General features: G+C 42.6%; 1 protein-coding gene across 1 annotated transcript in view; it reads left to right on the top strand.

Moving 5' to 3' along the window:
- Window positions 1–741: 741 nt before the first annotated feature.
- The window catches only part of add3a (adducin 3 (gamma) a), a 101248-nt gene continuing 86842 nt past the window's right edge, over window positions 742–15147 (top strand). The window contains exon 1 of the mRNA XM_083980693.1: window positions 742–818. The gene's annotated coding sequence lies outside the window, so the exon portion shown is untranslated. The remainder of the gene's footprint in view (window positions 819–15147) is intronic.

Raw genomic sequence — 15147 nt, 5'->3', positions numbered from 1 at the left:
TTCACAGCCAGCAGATGGAGGCAGAGCAGCAGCTATAGTCATAGTTGAGATTTCCATGATGGTACATTTAGGCCTAGGTTGAGTTTATTTGTTTGCACATAATGTTACATTTAACATGACCATATAGGCTAACTACCACAGAAAAATTAAAATGTTATATTAATTATTAAGAACATTAGGATGTGTGGTTGTGGCTGTTTTTTCAGTCATAACCTCTATGTTTGCATACAGTAGGCTACCTGTGAATAATAACTAAAATACACAGAATATGCCCAATCCAAAACAACAATGCCAAAACTATATCCTGCTTTATTATTTATTTATAATAGGCTAGGCCTAGCTATTAGCCTACATGTTCATGTTGCTGTAAAATATGTATTATAAAACTACACCACGCCATGGCTCACCACGTGCTATGCTGCTTTAGCACGAATTAGGACAAACATAAATAATAAACATGAACGCAGCCAGCCTGAATCACGTGTGGTCTGTTTAAAGCGAGGGATTTGCGAAAAAATGCGCCTCGAGTGTCAGTGAACGGGACCTCGCTTCCTGCCACATTGTGAGACGCAGTTTCCGCCTCAGCCGGCTCAGTAGATTCATACCATACACACACTACACAGCATGTGTGCAGCGAGCTGAGCACACCGCAGCGTCACACCGCAGCGTGCTGACTGAACATCAGTGACAGTGCTCCCGGAACGGAACCACTGGATTCAAACAGAGAGAAAAGGTCCGGGGACACTCACATGCCTGCGTGCGTGCGTCTGTGTGTGTGTGTGTGTGTGTACAGGTCGGCTGTCGGCTCCTCATAACAGGTATCTGATGACTCTCCTCATAATAAATCTGCACCGTGGGTGGGTCACATAACATGCCAACTCGTGTATGTGTTGTGTCTCTAATATACTTACGTATAGAGACTGTGACTACAGCATCTTCACTGACACTTATAGTAGCCTAGCTAAACTTATCATTCGTCTACACTGCTGTATCACTTCTTGCTCTTCTATGTGGTCATTTAGGGTCATACTTTCTCATTCAAGAGGAGACGGCTTAATCACAATAGCTGTCCTGTCACATTTTTATATGTAGCCTAATGTCAAAGCTTTCTTACTAACAAAGGTGTTGCTGTTGTCTTTTCATTGAGGGGGGTTGAAGGTGAGGCCACAATCATATTAAGTGGGGAGTCGGACAGTTGTGTTGTAGCCTAATTTACAGTATGTTAAAGCTTAATCTTCTTTGCTGCCCTGCGGTGTTCAGGCTGAGGAGGCAATACATTTGTCACACATTTCAATGAAATAGGCTACAGCAATAGGACAGAAAAACAAGCTTTTTTATTACAGTAAAAGGCCATGTGTGCAATTTTCATATGAGGGCATCCATCATCTCAGATCCATATGTTTTTCTCAAATCAGGGAGCAGTTAGTTTTTCTTGGGCAAAACCATCCATAACACTTACTTTAGTATACCTGTAGCTATTGTAGAGTTTATTGGCAGTTGTTCAGAAATTAATTGGTTCCTATGTGTGGACATTAGGTGTAACCTGAGCCTGGTTACACACTGTTGTCATCATACAGGTTAAAGTAGTTTTGTTAGCAGGTTTATTCATAGTAACAGAGCGTCCCACAGTGCGTGTAAACTGCTCTGCCCTGAGGAAAACCTTAGCTGTTAACTGGCCAACAACTTGCTGCTTCCTCTTGCTTCTCTACAGCTTCCCGCCTTCTCCCTATTTTTTTTTTCCCAACATTTTTTCTTCATGTTCTACAAATCAAACGCCTCGCAGTCAGACACTAAAGGGAGGGAGGGTCTCCCCTTTCTTCCCTCGCATTGCATGTTACCTGCGAGAACGTCCTCGGCACCTCTAGCTCTTGGATAGTTCACAGCCTGTAATGACTCTCTCAGGATATACATTTCCACACCAAAGCCTGGCCCAGACAAATATGATAATTGCCTCCAAAAGCTCTGCACTCTGACTTACTTATTTTTCATCTGTTTCTCTTTTTTTTCCTACTTCCTTTTTTTGTTCTGCAGAGCTCTGTGAAAAACTGTGAATGTTCGCCATATGGACCTAAAAATGTACTGTTCTCTGATTTTCTGAGAGAGAAGGGGGCCCTAATCCACAAACCCCTCCGAGACTGTCTATAATGTGCGACATTTAACCCAGAGCTAATGATGGAATAGATAGAAAAATGCAAACATAGGCTACTCCGTTTTCCTCCACCTCCGCACATCCTCTTTGATGAACACTCCATTTTCGTCCTCGTTTTGCTCCAAGTGTTTCATAAGGCCTCCATGAATATTGCAGTTGCTAAGGGCTCGAGGGGCATGGCACAGAGAGGTTTCTGGTTCTTTTAGCCATGAGGAAGAGGAGTGAATATCACCAGTGTTTTGAAGCTAAAACATATTCCAATTTGAAAACTTGAATCAAACCAAACAAACACAAACTGATAAAAAACGATCTAAAACTAGTCATTTTATCCAATAATTGATGATAATCTCAGTTCATACAGCTTTGTTGTCCTGCTCTCATGGGTTTAAATACCATCAGTACAAATCTGCTCCACGCATCTGCTTTTGATGATGAGGCATCACCACTGGTAAATGAAAAGTGTGTTTGATACAGTGATTTCAATACATTGTGTTGTAATAATTTATTTGTGCTACTTGGACATTTGTATTTATTTAGAACAGTCAAATGTGCGTCAGAGCCGTGCAGCTGTTTCATTATAATGCAATCTGCATTTTGTATTCTCTAAGGCTGTTTGTATTTGTAACAGGCTTTTAGAGTTGACCTTTACATTGCTCACAGCATAACATGGAAATGGAGGGTGAGTGGAGGGGAATCTTTTGTTCCAACACATCTGCTGGGGTCTTTCTGTCTGATTCATGTTTATTTTCTCTTGTTTAATAAATGGTTTTATAATAACTCAAGTCCTGGTGGAGCTCAGTGAAATTGTAGATCCATGCAGAGACACAGGAAGTACAGTGTCCTCGGTGGTTTGGGAATGGACTGAGAGTCTATTGAACCCTGCCTGTTCACTGTTGTGCCTTTAATCCACCTCGCTGTCCCGTATAAATGGTACCAACACGGAATGGGTGGGCATTGTTGTTCTGCCTTTATGTCGGCAGTGTGGAGGTCATCTGAGCTGAATCAACGCCCTGTGTAAAAGGGAGAGCTGGCATGGAAGGACACATGAGGACACTTCACGCCTCTGATCGTGGAACGCCGGCGTGTTATCGTAAATCACGCACTCAGCTGGCATTCCACCGACTTTGTTGGGCTCAGCGCAAACAAGCCAAGGCGATGTAGTGCGATGTCTTTGTAGAAAGGGTTACAGATGAACTGACTAATAACATAGAGGCAGTGACCAGTTGAGTGGATGCAGTCTGTGCCGACTGTTAATGACCCGTGTCCATAGTAAGACTTGATTGCCTGGGAATGTTGTACGGAGCTGAAAAAGGAGGGGAGGGGTATCGAGGAGGAAAGTATTTGAGCGTTTGAGTTTTTCTTTGATGAAAGGAGCTCAGATCTACAGGTAGAAGATGAGGTAGCTCCATCACAAGTCGCTGCTCCTTCACTTCACTTTTCGGGTCTTGTTAGCAAAAGTTAAGATTCTTTTCCAGTGTTTTTTTATAGCGCACCAAAAAGTATGGAAATGCATGTGTGTGTGTCGGCGAGCCTGAAGCCATTTAAAAATGCACACGGCCCAGTGAAGTTGAACCTGTCCAGAGGACAGAGATGACTTCATCATTACCTCACCCTGCTCTGCTACAGAACTTATCAAAAACATGTGGCTCCGCTCTCCCTGCACACTGCAAATTGATTGAGTCTTGGATTCCAATGTTTTTCCTTTGTTAGGAGATGTGTGTTTGCGCGCACCCAAGCTTCATCTTATTATGCTGGATTTGACTTGTCTCTCCCTGGGTTTTGACTTCATCTGTCATTCATTTGGCTTGTTTCAGCGTGTAGCTCTGGGTTTGGTCAGACAGGGCTGCAGCCTCCCGAGCTGGACAAGATTATAACTCCATGCCTGAGTGGTTGAGCTTGTGTGTTTGTTTCATGAAAAAATGTCAGATATGTAGGCTATAACTTTATTTACCATGTTACTACACAACCATATATACATACAGTTGGACTCTTAGTCACTTTCCTACTGAGAGCTGTACATGAAGACTGATATACAGAGTTATGGTGAAGCCACTCTTGACCTTTGAGTGGAGTTAGGCCACGACTCGAGTTATCCCCTGTTTCTAGGTTTTTGTGTTGCTAAAATATGATAAGATATAAATTGGGGATATCACATCAAAAACACAACAAGGAAATAGTATGAATCAACCATTGTGTTGTTGACTCTCTGACCTCTGTCCTGCCTCATCGCTGCCAAAACACATTCCTCTTTTATGGAAGAGTTTACACTCCAAGACACGAAGTGAAGTTAAAGTGCGACACGGTGCAACACAGCGATTATATACTCACCGCTCTATCAGAGGTCAACACTGTCAGAATGACTCGCTTTTGGTCAACACAACAGAGTGGAGAAACAATGTTCACTACAGTCAAACTCACTCAGTCAGCACCTCATTGAGATCATTTGTTGTGGTTGCTATTTACCTGTTGTGTCATAGAGCTGCTCTGCTGAAGTTCATCCTCAGAGATTTTTTTTTTTTTCATGCTCTGATTCCTCCGGCTGACGAACTCAGACAAAGCTGAACAATCTCTCATTTCATGCTATTGTGCATCCACAGTCAGGCTGCTGTTTGATGTGATGCATGTGTGGGCTGAGTGTTTAGATTCCAGGATTGTTTGGCTGCCAGAGCCAGAGGTCCCAGCGGGGTGGGGTTAGAATAACCTTATTATACACTTGTGGGTGGATGTATTACAGAAAGCATCCGGCCCGACGCGGAGCACAGCTGACTTCTGTCCTGCTTGGAGAAAGTGCGTACGTCCATATGCCATCACTTTGGATGTGCGTGTGTGTGTGTGTGTTGATATATGAACGTGTTTGTTTTGCTCTGCGTTCATATTACAGTATGTTGGTGTTTGCACAGGACTTTCTCTGTTTGTGAGGGTGGTGGGGGGGTGGAGCCCCGGCCGGACGGCAGTGGGTCTTCCCATGCAGCGAGAAGGCGTTTGCATAGATATTAGAGTGGGGTTACCATGGCAACGGGGTCAGCCTCTGACCATGGGAGAAGGAGCGATGCCAAGTTTTTGGGGCCAAATGAGCTTTTGAGGCAGACAGCAGCTCTTTTGATCCCTGTGGTTGTCACCTTATTAAAGTGTCTCTCTGAGGGCTCAGACGTTCCAGATCGCGAAAGTTCGGATTTGACTTGGGAATGTCGAGACAGGCTTGTAATTATCTGGAGTGCTCGTGAACGATGAGAATGAATATCTTGTATACCGTCTAAAAGCAGACAATTGTTATTCAGTCACTCATCTTATGACCCTGTGGAGAAGATGTGAGCTGAAAGTCATGGAAATGCCAGTGATTTGGTGTTTTGGACATGTAGCCTATATGACGATTAGAAACAGAACAATCTGTAAATTCTGTCCTAGTAGCAAGGTTCGGTCTGTGCGGCCTCAAATCCTTATTCAATCATCAATCTTTATTGTTGATTTTACTTTTGAAGACAGATAAAATGCTGCCATTGTGAGCAGAGAATGGCACTGACTTGGTGTGCTGCTTTGCCTGGGCTGCTTGCCAGTCATGAGAGTGAGTGTGCAGCCACTGTTTGTGGATGAAGGGGGGTGAGGGGGGGGGGGGGGGTTGCCTTCTCATTACTGTGCCCCTCAGGGTCTGTGTTAATATGGAGATTAGATTAGAATTCTTCCAGGTCAGCTCATCCTCTCAATTAACAGACAGACTGTCATTTCTCATATTTTACTGGCAAAAGGAAAACCACTGTCCCGTCCTGTACAGTGAGCCATTGAAGCTTGTCTTCATTATCCCATGATGTGAATCCATTCCCCACAGTGTGTTCATGTGAGGTTCATTTATAGCTGAGTGTGCGTGCGTGTCCGGCCACGTGAGTCGCGTCTATGGATGCCTTCAAATTGGGTGTTGATCCCCTCGCTGTTTGGGGAGCTGGCAAGGATGCACTGTCACTATTTCTGAGTGTGATGGAAAGCTCAGCTTGCATGTGTGTGTTTGTTCCTCTGCTCTAACGGACTGAGCCATGTTGCTCTGCAGTTTTATCACCCTGCTATAAAAGTCCTGCTGCACAACAACATAACTCTTCTATACATGCACATGGACATAGAAACACACACACGCAGCTCAGATGTTGTGCTTTGTTCACCCTGAGTGCGCCCTTTGTTTTGTCATCATTGTACTGAAGCATGTATCACCCTACCTGAATTTATCGTCACACTAGTTTGTCGTTGTTGTTGTATGGTGTATTTTCAAATGGGACACTCACTGCGGTTTAAAGTCATTCAATGTGTCAGTGTTGGAGCTGTGCTGGTGAAAAGCATTCTGGGTGATGAAAATAAAATGTGGAAGAACTTGTTGCGCCTATTACTTTCTCAGTTGGTTAACCACCAGCTGGGCAATTTTGGTGTTACCCAACATGGCATCAGTTTACATCACAGCATTTGAATGAGCAGGCTTCAATTTGAACTATTTGAGGTGTGAAATTAGAGGCAGAGAAGACCAATCTGCAGATTTTTTTCTTGATTAATTATTTGATGCATAAAACATTAGAAAATAGTGATAAATGTCTTGTTTTATCTGCATGTTGAGATTAACACAGGCACAACAAAAGCAGTTACATTTTAATCATCACTGTGTGCAATGACAAAAAAATTACAATGACAAAATAGTTTTTTTTTTTTTTTTTTTTTTAATTTTGATCGCCTTATTGCAGCTCTACTTCATATACGTTTAGTCATGTTTTCAGTGTTGGGTTTAGATAGATAGAGATAGAGAAAACTTTATTGATCCCAATGGGCAATTCAGTTTGCAGTTGCACCTAGCCATGGTGAATAAATACATAAATAAACAAAGGACAATACAATACCACAACCAGCATGACGTGAAAAGAGTCTCAGCAACACATTCAAATTGACATTCAACATTTAAAAGCCAGGGGAAATAAGCCAAAGATATGGTGTGCCCCTACACGCACACACACATACACTTAAGCAAGTAAAAAAATAAAAAGGAGAAAAGAACCAAACTAACCTACCTACGCATGACAATCTTATTCAGAAGCCTGATAGAGGATGGGATAAAAGAGTTGCAGTGAGTTTACAGTGTGTATGTGAATATATATGAACTCTTGCCGGCCTCCTGTGTCCAGGAAACACGCTTTATTGCCTCTCTGACCCAACATCTACATTACACATCATCTGCCACTGTTTTAGCAGGCACACCCATGCCTCGGTTCCTGTTTGTGGACACACACACAAACCACACACACACACACACACACACACACACACACACACACACACACACACACACACACACACACACACACACACACACACACACACACACACACACACACACACACACACACACACACACACACATCATGGTATTGTCACATCACACACCCAGTGACAAATCACAGTTGGCAGCGTTGAGCTCGGTTGGCTGCAGAGTCCTGGTGCTGGTGTGGGTATGTACTGTGCTGTGTGTTGTGTTGCTCTCTAACTGGGTCAGCTTGTGTACTAAACGATGATACTCATACTCGGTGCCGCTGAGCTAAAACGCTGTGTCAGCACTGCCGAGTGTGGCCTTGTATTGTTGCGTTTTGGCAGTTTTTTTGTTTTTCCTTAGTCATGGTTTTCGATTGGTATAGTGGGCTTTATCTGGATGTGTGGCGTGATGGTTGGTGGCAAGACATGGATGGCATAGTGTGTGTGTGTGTGCGCGTGTGTGTTTGCATGTTTGTTGTTGACAGAGCTGGTTAAGTGATGGGGTGCATTTAAAGGTACAGTACAGTACGTGGCTAAATGGTGTTGGCGGTGGCATGTGAGATATGTGTGTGGAGACATCAGATCCATGGGACCACCTGCGTGCTAATGCACGGTTTGTTTGTTTCTCTCCCCGACTGGGTCAAAAATAGTTGTGTTGCCCTTGCTTACCGAGTTAAATTTGCTCCTGTGACCTCTCCTCCTCGCATACCACTACCATACACGATGCATCCAAGAATCCACCATTCGTTTTCAGCGTCCTATGGGCTGCAACTAACAACTTTTCCTCAATCTTAAATTATCCGGCTGTTATTTTCTTGGTTCCTGATTTTTTTTTTTTCCCTGTGAAAAGTCTGTAGCAGGGAAACATTGTCATTATTAACTGCAGCCCAAGGTGACATCATCAAATGTAAGTTAAAATATTTTCAGTTCAGAAAAGCATCAAATCATCACGTTTGAAAAGCTGACACCAACAAATGATCAAAAACAATCATGTTGTAGATGAATTGATCAATCAGTCGCTGCATCTCTGCTGGATTCATTAGAAAACATGTTGGTGTTGTTTTCCAGAATAAATTAAAGTGAGTTATAATAATGCACATGAGTGATTTCTAAAGAGCAACTGACAGTTTTGTTTTTTTTCCGACCTGCAGCAAACATTGCACAAGTGATGTAGCTACACAGTTCTTCAGGGCATGACCACACACGCTGCAAGCATTGTTGGGTGTGGTCAGCGCTGGCAGTGAGAGAAAGTCAAACTCTGCTTTCCGCCGCATGCTTATCTTAAATGTGCTCCATATGTGCATTGTAGCTGCATGGAGTATGAATAAATCAGATTACAATAGTACAGAGTGATTATTAGAAGGGACAAGCAGGAGCGCCGCCCTGTTTTTTGTGAATCTGGGCTAATGTATGACGTGATGTTATAAAAATTACAAGAACAAGACAATCAAGCTTGTAAATGTTAACATTACCTGTAGCTGCATTTTCCTACAGAGCATGTAGCTCCCGAGGATACCGTTCACACTAATTGAACACTATTAAAACGCTAAATTAACAGAGACTTTAATGGACTCCTGGCAGCTCATGGTCTGCCCTGAATGATTATCACCTCTCTTCTCATTCACAAATCATGGGCTACACCATAAGAGGTACACCTGTTGTCCTTAATAATTTATCTCTCCCATACTGTGAAGGATGTAAAACAGTGCACTGTTTAACCTCAGAGACATTTATCCCCCTTTAGATGCGTATTCAGGTCAATGTTTCTGCAAGACAGAGCTGCCCACTGTATGTAGAGGAGTATACAGAGTATATGTGGCTGTGGTTGACATTGCCGTGCTTCTCCTCTGCTGCAGGGCTGATGCGTGTCATTATAGTGATGCATGTTGTGTTGTGTTCAGGAGCCCCCCGGGCATCACAGAGCAGCCTGTAAGTCCGGCTGTGTGCGCACTGCAGCAAGCTGGTTTGTGTTTGTGTGTTTGTAGTGCTAATATGTAGATGAGCAACCAAGCAAGTTCCTGTTTGGTGTTTCTTTTAATGAACAGTGTAAATGTTGCTCTCCCAATAGTGAGACAATCTGTTGGTGCTTTTCTTTGTTTGCATATTGACACAGGACAGTGGTCTAACGTTTTTGTAAGCCCTAGTATTACTGCGTGACTTCGTCATTGTTTGTTTTGAACTGAAGATATGAAAAGACTATTGAAACAAGACTCTGAGATGCTTCACCCATGAAATTCCTAGTGTGTGTGTGTGTGTGTGTGTGTGTGTGTCGTGTTGCACCACTGAGCCTTCTCCATCTGTCTCTGCTCCCACCGGCTGTCAATCATCGTCATTAGCATCTAAGTCATAAAGGAGAAGCTGCTGAGGCTGAGCTGAAATAAAATTGAAAAAAAAAAAAGATCGTTAGACAGGCACCTTGTGAATTCACTTACTTAAGGGGCGATGTTGCGTTACGTCCTGTGATTTCTGATGGCAACACAAAAGAAAGAACTTACCCTGAAAGATCCTGTAAGAAAATAGCTTTTTGTGGCTTGAAGTTTGTTAGATTTGCCGACAGAAAAATTGATTTATTTTTCATCTCTCTGAAGTAAGATAAGATTACATTTAATTTATCTAAAAACTCATAGGTTTTACTTGTTGTTAATATGAAATGTAAATGTGAGTCTGGATATCAGATTGATTTGACAGATATTTGCTTATGACTATTTTTATGCCATTGCATCTTACAAATGTAGAGAAAAAAAACACAAACATTTTTAATCTTTTATTTTGAAGGGAGCTCCCGTTGTAGTGACGGTGGCTGCTTCTATAATTTGATAAGTTTTTTCCTTCAAGCCAACAAACAGATTCTCATGACAAATGCACTTTACGCCTTATCAGTTCCCCCTCCGGATGGATGGACGCCTACACACACACACACACACACACACACACACACACACACACACACACACACACACACACACACACACACACACACACACACACACACACAGTTTCCATTGAGGATGTATCTGGTCCGAGTCAGGGAGAGATACCCCTGTCAGATGTGTGTGTGTGTGTGTGTGTGTGTGTGTGTGTGTGTGTGTGTGTGTGTGTGTGTGGTGTCACATGTCTCGGGCTCATGTCGCAGGATGGGACGTATGGGAAAGCAGCATTTCCTTCACCTCGGCAAAGGAAATCACTGGATAGGATCTTTTGTTCTGTCCTTCCAGGACGGTCACTGATTGACTGAGTGGGAGGTTAGACAAACACGGCACGTAGCACAAGGCCATGTGATATCCCCACATGGTGTGTTTCTGGCCTTTGTGGGCCAGTGACACAGTGTTGTGTTTCAAGAACAATTGTTTACAACTTCGATGAGTGATGTCATTCTCTTTTGCGAGTAAGGGGGGTGTGTGGTGAGTGTGTCCTCAAGATGATGTCATTGGTGTGAGTCCAACTCAGATGTTGTTTTGCTCCAGAAAAATCTGTTTCATGGCCTCTGGGATGTGACAACAGAGGGAAGAGGTGGTGCACATTTGTGTTAGAGGTTTTACGGGTCCAAAACCTTCGTGTTATGGGCTGAAGAAAAAGAGCTGGAGTTAATTTAGTACCTGCGGTGACACTTTTACCGCCTATAAATCGCATGAAACTATCAGTTGTTGCAGATCTCCTTCAATGATTTTGAACATTGCTGCCTGTACAGAAACACACAATGTTGAGTCAGTGCTGCTGCCACGAAAAAGCCTGAATTACACTGGTGCTGTTTTCCCTGGCACAGCCAGAACTGTAGCATAACAGCAGTGGGAGTCCAAGCTGAGCCAGACTAATAGATGTGCATCATAGTGATAAATGTGCGGAGGGACAGATTTTACAGCCAGCCACAAACTTAAATCACAACTACATCTGAATTTTTACAGACCTGTGTGTGTGTGTGTGTGTGTGTGGATTTACACGAATCTCTGGGTTATCATTAAAGGGATAGTTTGAAGTTCTGTCATGTCTGGCGGGTAAATAAGAAGCTAGAGGGAGAAAGGAAATTGCTATCAATTATCTCATCTGAATTTCTGAAAGCTTATTTCCCAAAATGCCCCGACATCTAAAGGACGTATAGAATACACGGAAATGAATGTTGTTGACAAGGTTAATACTATGTTATTTCTAGGCTACAGTTATAGGTTTAGTGTTATCGTTACAATCGCGGGTTGTGATTGTTAGGTTTAAATAGGGTTCATGTTTGGGTGAACTTTCAGGGATAATGACGTCAGGGTTATAGGGAAATAGGATCTGACCCAGATCTTTGGGAAGCAAAAGAAAAACAAGCAAACAGTATGTGTGTACAGACACGTCTGGCCTCACAGTTCTACATGAGAGTGACTCATCATAGCCTTGAAGCTATAGTCTCGTCAACTGCTTCCTACGATTTTCACATTGATCTTCATTGATGAAATGATTTTTCATTTCATAATTTCTGGGACCAGCAGCACAGGTCTCAAGTTTACAGGCTGCAGACAGACAGTGTTTGGAGTGGACCTGCCAGTTGTGGGTTGGACACCAATGGTCCATGTTTAAAGAAACATTATAGGTTGAATAAAACTAACATTGGCCTCATTCAGTTGCTTGGATTGAACAAAAGCCATTTAGACAGTCACAGAATAATGTCTAATGCAGTTTCTAGTCTTTCCATGCGGAGGCTGTACATGAATGTGAAATAGTTAACAGTAGTTGCAGTAATGTATGTGGTAAACATTTAAAGGGGAACTGCAAGTTCAGTCACTTTTTTGCTGTTTTTCTAACCCTCCTCCCTCTCCTGGTCATGTGCATTTGTTTTCAACGAAACCATCGAGAAGGCAACCCGTGGAGCGATGGATAACATTATATATCATATTTGGTTAAGGTGTGTATACTTGTGTAGTCTTATCTGTCATAAACAAGCGATTACGCGTGTTGTGGTGCTGCCGAGACGAGAGCTGGGACACCGGGGCGGAGGCTCTGATCTCGCAAGGTTGGTTTTGGGCCAAGAGGCGCTAGGGGAAGGCTGATAACAAGTAACAAGTCATTTAACCAACGCAATTACTCCAAAGCTGTTCAATAAATTAATCATTTAAACCAAATAAAGGGGGAAAAATCTTACATTGTTCCTCCTTCAGCTTTCTTTCCCTCTGCTGTGGGCAGCATGGTTGGTTGTCGTATCCTTCAACTACACTGACCCAACTGTGTCTGACTGTGTTCCAGCTACGGAGGCGTTGCCGTCCGGCTGAGCACTGACCACTGACCTCCCTGAGCTCTGCCTGGAGGGACTAATGGTGTATCACATTTTCTAGTTGTTGTTATTATTAATAAAAAACAAATGAAAACAAAACCGAGTGCCTAATGGGGGCTGCGTCCAGGCTAGTGGTGTCATGTACTCTGTCTGAACTCATCCTTCAGCGAGGTTCTTTTCCTGTTAATACAGCTGTCTGCATGTTCTGTCCAGAAAGGCTTTGTAGAGAGTGGCTCGCTGCCAGAACTGAACACAGATCAACCTGAGAGAAAGAGCAGCAGAGGACCGTGTCATCTCACACCAACAACAGATCATAGATGGTTAACATCTTAGCCACAGCTGTTGCACTATTATGAATCTAAATCAGTGATAAGAATCTGTAACGAGTTTCCGTTATATCGTAACATTTTACATAGTGATGAAAACGCTTCAGCCCACACGCTACATTAGCTTGTGCACATGTCTAACTCGTGACCCTTGTGTTACAGTGTCATCTCTGTGTTTCTCTGCAGCCCATGTGGTAAACAGTTGTTTCTTAGTTAATCATCCAAATCAGATTATCATGTTGGTGTGAGATAGAGAGGTTCCTGCTGAGAGGTCTGGGCTTTGTGAGTGTGTATTGGTGCATGCCATGTGTGTATTGTCAGAACAGTTTCTCTCCTGCTAAAAAAGCAGGATCCAGCTTTGAGAAATGTTTGCGCATGTTTAAATTAATGGACCTGAGGAAAAAGTTGGTTTCCCACAAAGATATTTATGATAGGACATTTGCAATATTTGCTTTTGGTTTGTTTGGGATTATGTCACCACAAATCAAATGTCCCAAAGCTGTATACCAACTGTTGCCGCCTAATAAAGAGGAGCTGCAGAGCTGTAAATGACTTTATGTGTGAGCATGGGTGGGATTTCCCTTGCAAAATGAGAGAGGTATTAAATGTACACTGTTAATTCTTTGTTGGGTACAAGAGAACTTTTAATGGTTTGGGTTAAAATCATTATTTATACATGATGTAAGACCTAGACGCACAGGAAGGAGGAAGAGGAGACGTAACCACAGGGAAGAGAAAGTCTACAGTGAGTTTGTAGGATAAAGTGGGGAAAAGATGATGACAGGAAGCCAGAAAAGAGAAAAGCAAATGTGGAAAAACAAACTTCATCACAGATAGAAGTTTGTATTTCAGTCAGTGCACACAGGTTTATATTTCTGTGTATACAGTAGACAGTTGCATTAACCTTTAATATGCTAAAACCTTTTTGTTTCTTTCTGTTCACCGAAACTTTAAAGTTTCATTAATAGAGAGAAAAAACAAGCAATATCAAAAATAGGTGGTGGGTGAACCTCTCTTGGGAAGAACTGTTTCCCTACAGTATAATGCAATTTAATTCACCATGTCCTCACAACTTAGTGAGTGTTTTCACAATTGTTCCATAGTTGTGTCAATTGTAGACCAACTTTATTGAACTGGACTGTATTGTGCTTGTCCACCCGTGTGTGTGTGTGTGTGTATCTTATACACAATCACCGTCAGTTTTCTACATATATTCATATGTACCGTATATCATAATTATTGACTTTTAGGTCTATTCAGGTAGAATGCTCGGTTATAAAACCTGGTGTATAGACAGTTGTAGCATACTGGTGGACACACACACACACACACACACACACACACACACACACACACACACACACACACACACACACACACACACACACACACACACACACACACACACACAATAAAGCAGAGTCAACAGTAGTAAGATTAGAGGGCTTTTAGTGTACAGTGGACTGCGGCGCAGACAGAGTCACACCATCTGAAAAACTGCTGCTACCAGGTAGAAACTCAGCTTTTTGTTGCCAGCTGCTCTTCTGCCAGGGAACATCCTTTTTTAATATTAAAACTAAAAGTATCAGCTTTCATCCCTTAACTCAATAAGGGATCATCAAGAGGGAATGTTAAGCAAATTTAACATATTTTCTGATCAAATTGGAACTGATTGAATTTGAGTGCACTCCAGGTCACTTTGCCTTTAACATACTATAACTACAGTTCAGTGTACGTGGTAAAAAAATGAAAAGCAGGCTTGTATCACACCGTGTGCAGATATTATCTGAACCTGTCATGATGGGACGCTGCTGCATCCATGGGAGAATATTTGGATAATTGGGTTGATTTTCACACCCGAGCAACATTTAGCAAAATGTCATCTGCTGATGTTTCCAGCTGATCGAGCACAGTCCTGACAGCCTGTCTTATCAGCCATCTGCTCGTAGGCTGTAATATAAAGCTAAACAAATTCTAGCACATTCCTGCTTTTGCTTCAGGCTCAACTAAGTGTTTTTCTTCTCGGCTCATGGTTTGACCTCGGCTGTCTCAGCTTTGCCTCCCTATATTTGCCTTCCCCTGCGTCTCATCTCACTCACTTATCCTCATTCAATTTCAAAGTCACAAGATAGACAAATCAGCTCAGCTGCATT

This window comes from Trachurus trachurus (genome assembly GCF_905171665.1).
Source record: "Trachurus trachurus genome assembly, chromosome: 1".
NCBI lineage: Eukaryota > Metazoa > Chordata > Actinopteri > Carangiformes > Carangidae > Trachurus > Trachurus trachurus.
The sequence above is the reverse complement of the archived record's forward strand: the minus strand, read 5'-3'. Positions and strand labels throughout refer to the sequence as shown.